The following is a 6,714-nucleotide window of genomic DNA, read 5'->3' as shown; positions in this document are numbered from 1 at the left end:
ACCCCGGTATCTCTACTTGCACATCATCATCTGCAAATCTATCACTAGAGTGTTAATGATAAATTGTAATTATTTCACCTCTATGGCCTATTTATTGCTTTACCTCCCTACTCTTCTACATTTGCACACACTGTACATAGATTTTTTTTTTATATATATGTATATATGACTGTTATGTTATTTATGTGTAACTCTGTGTTTTTGTCGCACTGCTTTGCTTTATCTTGGCCAGGTCGCAGTTGTAAATGAGAACTTGTTCTCAACTGGTTTACCTGGTTAAATAAAGGTGAAACAAATAAAAAATACAAATAGTCACTTTAATAACTCTACCTACATGTACCTCAATTACCTCGACACCGGTGCCCCCGCACATTGACTCTGTACAGGTACCCCCTGTATATAGCCTCCACATTGGCTCTGTACCGTAACACCCTGTATATAGCCTCCACATTGACTCTGTACCGGTACCCCCTGTATATAGCCTCCACATTGGCTCTGTACCGTAACACCCTGTATATAGCCTCCACATTGACTCTGTACCGGTACCCCCTGTATATAGCCTCCACATTGGCTCTGTACCGTAACACCCTGTATATAGCCTCCACATTGACTCTGTACCGGTACCCCCTGTATATAGCCTCCACATTGACTCTGTACCGTAACACCCTTTATATAGCCTCCACATTGACTCTGTACCGGTACCCCCTGTATATAGCCTCCACATTGACTCTGTACCGTAACACCCTGTATATAGCCTCCACATTGACTCTGTACCGGTACCCCCTGTATATAGCCTCCACATTGACTCTGTACCGGTACCCCCTGTATATAGCCTCCACATTGACTCTGTACCGTAACACCCTGTATATAGCCTCCACATTGACTCTGTACCGGTACCCCCTGTATATAGCCTCCACATTGGCTCTGTACCGTAACACCCTGTATATAGCCTCCACATTGACTCTGTACCGGTACCCCCTGTATATAGCCTCCACATTGACTCTGTACTACCCCCTGTATATAGCCTCCACATTGACTCTGTACCGTAACACCCTGTATATAGCCTCCACATTGACTCTGTACCGGTACCCCCTGTATATAGCCTCCACATTGACTCTGTACCGGTACCCCCTGTATATAGCTTCCACATTGACCCTGTACCGTAACACCCTGTATATAGCCTCCACATTGACTCTGTACCGGTACCCCCTGTATATAGCCTCCACATTGGCTCTGTACCGTAACACCCTGTATATAGCCTCCACATTGACTCTGTACCGGTACCCCCTGTATATAGCCTCCACATTGACTCTGTACCGTAACACCCTGTATATAGCCTCCACATTGACTCTGTACCGGTACCCCCTGTATATAGCCTCCACATTGACTCTGTACCGGTACCCCCTGTATATAGCCTCCACATTGACTCTGTACCGTAACACCCTGTATATAGCCTCCACATTGACTCTGTACCGGTACCCCTGTATATAGCCTCCACATTGGCTCTGTACCGTAACACCCTGTATATAGCCTCCACATTGACTCTGTACCGGTACCCCCTGTATATAGCCTCCACATTGACTCTGTACCGTAACACCCTGTATATAGCCTCCACATTGACTCTGTACCCCCTGTATATAGCCTCCACATTGACTCTGTACCGGTACCCCCTGTATATAGCCTCCACATTGACTCTGTACCGGTACCCCCTGTATATAGCCTCCACATTGGCTCTGTACCGTAACACCCTGTATATAGCCTCCACATCGACTCTGTACCGTAACACCCTGTATATAGCCTCCACATTGACTCTGTACCGGTACCCCCTGTATATAGCCTCCACATTGGCTCTGTACCGTAACACCCTGTATATAGCCTCCACATTGACTCTGTACCGTAACACCCTGTATATAGCCTCCACATTGACTCTGTACCGGTACCCCCTGTATATAGCCTCCACATTGACTCTGTACCGGTACCCCCTGTATATAGCTTCCACATTGACCCTGTACCGTAACACCCTGTATATAGCCTCCACATTGACTCTGTACCGGTACCCCCTGTATATAGCCTCCACATTGGCTCTGTACCGTAACACCCTGTATATAGCCTCCACATTGACTCTGTACCGGTACCCCTGTATATAGCCTCCACATTGACTCTGTACCGTAACACCCTGTATATAGCCTCCACATTGACTCTGTACCGGTACCCCCTGTATATAGCCTCCACATTGACTCTGTACCGGTACCCCTGTATATAGCTCTCCACATTGACTCTGTACCGTAACACCCTGTATATAGCCTCCACATTGACTCTGTACCGGTACCCCCTGTATATAGCCTCCACATTGGCTCTGTACCGTAACACCCTGTATATAGCCTCCACATTGACTCTGTACCGGTACCCCCTGTATATAGCCTCCACATTGACTCTGTACCGTAACACCCTGTATATAGCCTCCACATTGACTCTGTACCGGTACCCCCTGTATATAGCCTCCACATTGACTCTGTACCGGTACCCCCTGTATATAGCCTCCACATTGACTCTGTACCGGTACCCCCTGTATATAGCCTCCACATTGGCTCTGTACCGTAACACCCTGTATATAGCCTCCACATCGACTCTGTACCGTAACACCCTGTATATAGCCTCCACATTGACTCTGTACCGGTACCCCCTGTATATAGCCTCCACATTGGCTCTGTACCGTAACACCCTGTATATAGCCTCCACATTGACTCTGTACCGTAACACCCTGTATATAGCCTCCACATTGACTCTGTACCGGTACCCCCTGTATATAGCCTCCACATTGACTCTGTACCGGTACCCCCTGTATATAGCCCCGCTATTGTTTTTTTTATGCTGCTCTTTAATTATTTGTTATTCTTATCCCTTGCTTTTTTTAAATAAACTGCATTTAAGGGCTTGTTAGTAAGAATTTCACTGTAAGGTCTACACCTGTCTACATATGTATTAGGTGCATGTGACAATTAGATTTGTACAATTTGATTTGAATAAAATACGTATTTTTCATGAAGTCTTTTGGGTTGATATCTAGTTTTTGGTTTAAATCTGATTGAACTACTGACCAGTTATCGAAATGCTACTCAATAAATAAACACCAATCTATATAAACATGTGCATAGTGTTTGTGGGCATCATTACAGTCTTTAAAATTGGAGTAATATTCATCAGGTTTTGCCTGGTTCAGCTTAGCACTCTTGGCAAACAACAGCTGGCAGAGTGCACCAAAGCGGCTTTGGGTCTCGTGGCATACTGTACCCAGTCAACACGCTGGGCTCGGGCCTATTCCGTTTGAGACTCGGGGGACTCAGCATGGACTCGGATTCAGAGTAGCGTAATGCCGGCCGAGCTCTTTCCAAGTCCGGCAGATCATATTACTATGGGCTATGGCTAATGGTACTTGGGCTGAGTCAACTTCAGCTTATCTGTCCCGATTAAAATGTTCAGGAGTAGGGTCATTTGAGGTTTTTATTCGGCAGGTGATGTAATACCAAAGAAATTTGATATATTTCACTTCCTAGTCATCAAATTTGCTAGATCATTAAAAGCAAAAATGTGTGACAGTCTCTGCAGTCCTATAGCTATCAAATATGGTCCCTAATTTAGAGAATCTCTGATGCTATAAATGCTTTCACTTTTACTACATCTTGCTGGGTGTGTCGGCTGCACATTTTGTATATTGCACTGAATGTTGTTTCGATGTTCGATTATGACCAACTCAATTATGACTAACTAAATAACACGTAGGCCTGTCTTTCATTTCAAAATCCTACTATAATCCACCAGGATTTACAAAACCCTATTTTTATCGCATTTTTTCCATCAATAATATATCAAAAATTATAGCACCTGAATTTGACCCTGAAAATATTACTATTATATTTTCCCTTAAAGATTTTAAGCAATTAACATAAAGTGTGCAGTAATCTAATTTTAATTTCAGTATCTAAATAAGGAGGTAGGCATATCAGTTCCAGATAAAACTAGGATTTGAATATGTGCTTCACACTCAGCAATAGATCTCTGTGCACAGGCAGTCTGCTTGCTCGAGCGCATCAGTCAACACTCCATACTGCAGTTGGGACAGAGCGGTCAACACCATACTGCAGTTGGGACAGAGAGGTCAACACTCCATACTGCAGTTGGGACAGTGCGGTCAACACTCCATACTGCAGTTGGGACAGAGAGGTCAACACTCCATACTGCAGTTGGGACAGAGCGGTCAACACTCCATACTGCAGTTGGGACAGAGCGGTCAACACTCCATACTGCAGTTGGGACAGAGCGGTCAACACCCCATACTGCAATTGGGACAGAGCGGTCAACACCCCATACTGCAGTTGGGACAGAGCGGTCAACACTCCATACTGCAGTTGGGACAGAGCGATCAACACTCCATACTGCAGTTGGGACAGAGCGGTCAACACCCCATACTGCAGTTGGGACAGAGCGGTCAACACCCCATACTGCAGTTGGGACAGAGAGGTCAACACTCCATACTGCAGTTGGGACAGAGCGGTCAATACTCCATACTGCAGTTGGGACAGAGCGGTCAACACCCCATACTGCAGTTGGGACAGAGCGGTCAACACTCCATACTGCAGTTGGGACAGAGAGGTCAACACTCCATACTGCAGTTGGGACAGAGCGGTCAACACTCCATACTGCAGTTGGGACAGAGCACTGGGTATGCTACCCAAAAACAGAGCTGAAAAATGTTCCACATTTGAAGAATTAGGCTAGCTCACAATGTCTCTCTTACACACACACACGGACAAACAATATGAATGTTTCCTATATGTGTATTTATTGTGAGCTAGCCTAATTCTTAAAATGTGGAACCCCATATTTTAACATTTGAAAGTACAACACATTTTGTCTGTCCCTGCTCCCCCTCAACACTAATTCTAACGTTACAACTCTCAACTGCCTTACTCAATTCTTGATTCTCTTCTTTTGCAGGAATCTTCTAACTTGGATGGAAGGAAGGAGGATGGAACAAAAGGGAAAGAGTACAGAAGTTATCCAGCCTGCTGACTAAGAAATGTAAATAGACAGAAAGATAGAGAGCCTATGTTTTGCTATCTCTCTCTGTATGTCTGCAGAGTCAACATAGTCAATGACAAGTTTTTCATATTCTAGAGAAAACAGACCATTTCCAATGCATTTAGTTTTGTGGATTGGCACGTATTTCAGACATACACAGAGTGAACAAAACATTAAGAACACCTGCTCTTTCCATGACAAAGACAGACCAGGTGAGAGCGATGATCCCTTATTGATGTCACTTGTTAAATCCACACTCCATGCCCAGATGAATTCAGGCTGTTCAGATGTTTGGTATACTCATTGTATATGATATTGGATTACTCCGAATATCACACATGGACATTTCCTATGGCCGGATATGGACTCATTCGATATCCTAAGACATCCTATTTTCTCTCTTCATGTTGACAAATACTGACTGTTTACAACATCGCATATCTGTTTTTTCTCAGTATTCAATATGTTAAGCTATATTAATTCCAGATAGGCCTATGTTTGTCTTGGCTGAGGTCCATATCAGGATCTTGATATGCTTTTTGATATGGTGAAAATAAGGACGATATCAGATGCATTTGAGTTTTCCGCACATGCTCAATAACTTGACAAATATGAAATACATATTTATTTTATGTAAAAAGAAAATCCCTCAGGATATCATACATGATATGGTCGGATATTGACTCATTAGATATCCTGAGATAGGCCTATGTGGACATCTTATTTTCTCTATGATGACAAATACAGTTGGCCTATATAGTGTATTTTCTCAGCACATACAATTCATATGCTCTTGCCTGAGGTCCATATCAGGATCTTGATTTGCTTTTTGATATGCTAAATAAGGACAGTTTCTGATGCTTATTTGAGGACATGCTCAATAATTTGACAAATATTAAATCCATGTCATTCTTTCATACACTAGCTATAATTTTTGTATTCACTCTGCATAAAGGTGCACACAAACTAAAATCACTGTAACTGGTAGCCTAGCAACAATAATCAAGTATTTTCTGCGGTTGAGTTCCAACAGTCCTTTTTTAAATTTGGGGCGCCACAATGAGTGTGTAAATGGTGTGTGATCAAACTGACAACTGGAGTAACAAAGTGTGAAGCTGTTCAAAAACTACCTCAAGGAAGTTTATAGTAAGTAGCTAATTTGAGATATTTTATTTAGCTTAGTAACTAGAATCAAGAACGTTAGCTAATCAAAAATATGAAATAACATATGGAATCATGTAGTAACCAAAAAAGTGTTTAACAAATATATTTGATATTCTTCAGAATAGCCACCCTTTGCCTTGACAGCATATTTTCAAGCATGGTGGTAGCTGCATCATTTCATGTGTATGCTTGTCATCGGCAAGGACTATGGAGTTTTTAGGATTAAAATCAAATGTAATACAGCTAAGCACAGTTAAAATCCTACAGGAAAACCTGGTTCATTCTACTTGCCAACAGACACTGGGAGACAAATTCACCTTTCAGCAGGACAATAAACCTAAATCACAAGACCAAATCTACACTGAAGTTGCTAACCAAGACGACATTGAATGTCGATGACGGCATGCGTTTCCTTGCAGGTAACCATGGTTGACAGAGGAAGAACAATGATTCCAAGCACCACCCTCCTTG

Source organism: Oncorhynchus nerka, linkage group LG4, assembly GCF_034236695.1.
Source record: "Oncorhynchus nerka isolate Pitt River linkage group LG4, Oner_Uvic_2.0, whole genome shotgun sequence".
NCBI lineage: Eukaryota > Metazoa > Chordata > Actinopteri > Salmoniformes > Salmonidae > Oncorhynchus > Oncorhynchus nerka.
The sequence above is the reverse complement of the archived record's forward strand: the minus strand, read 5'-3'. Positions refer to the sequence as shown.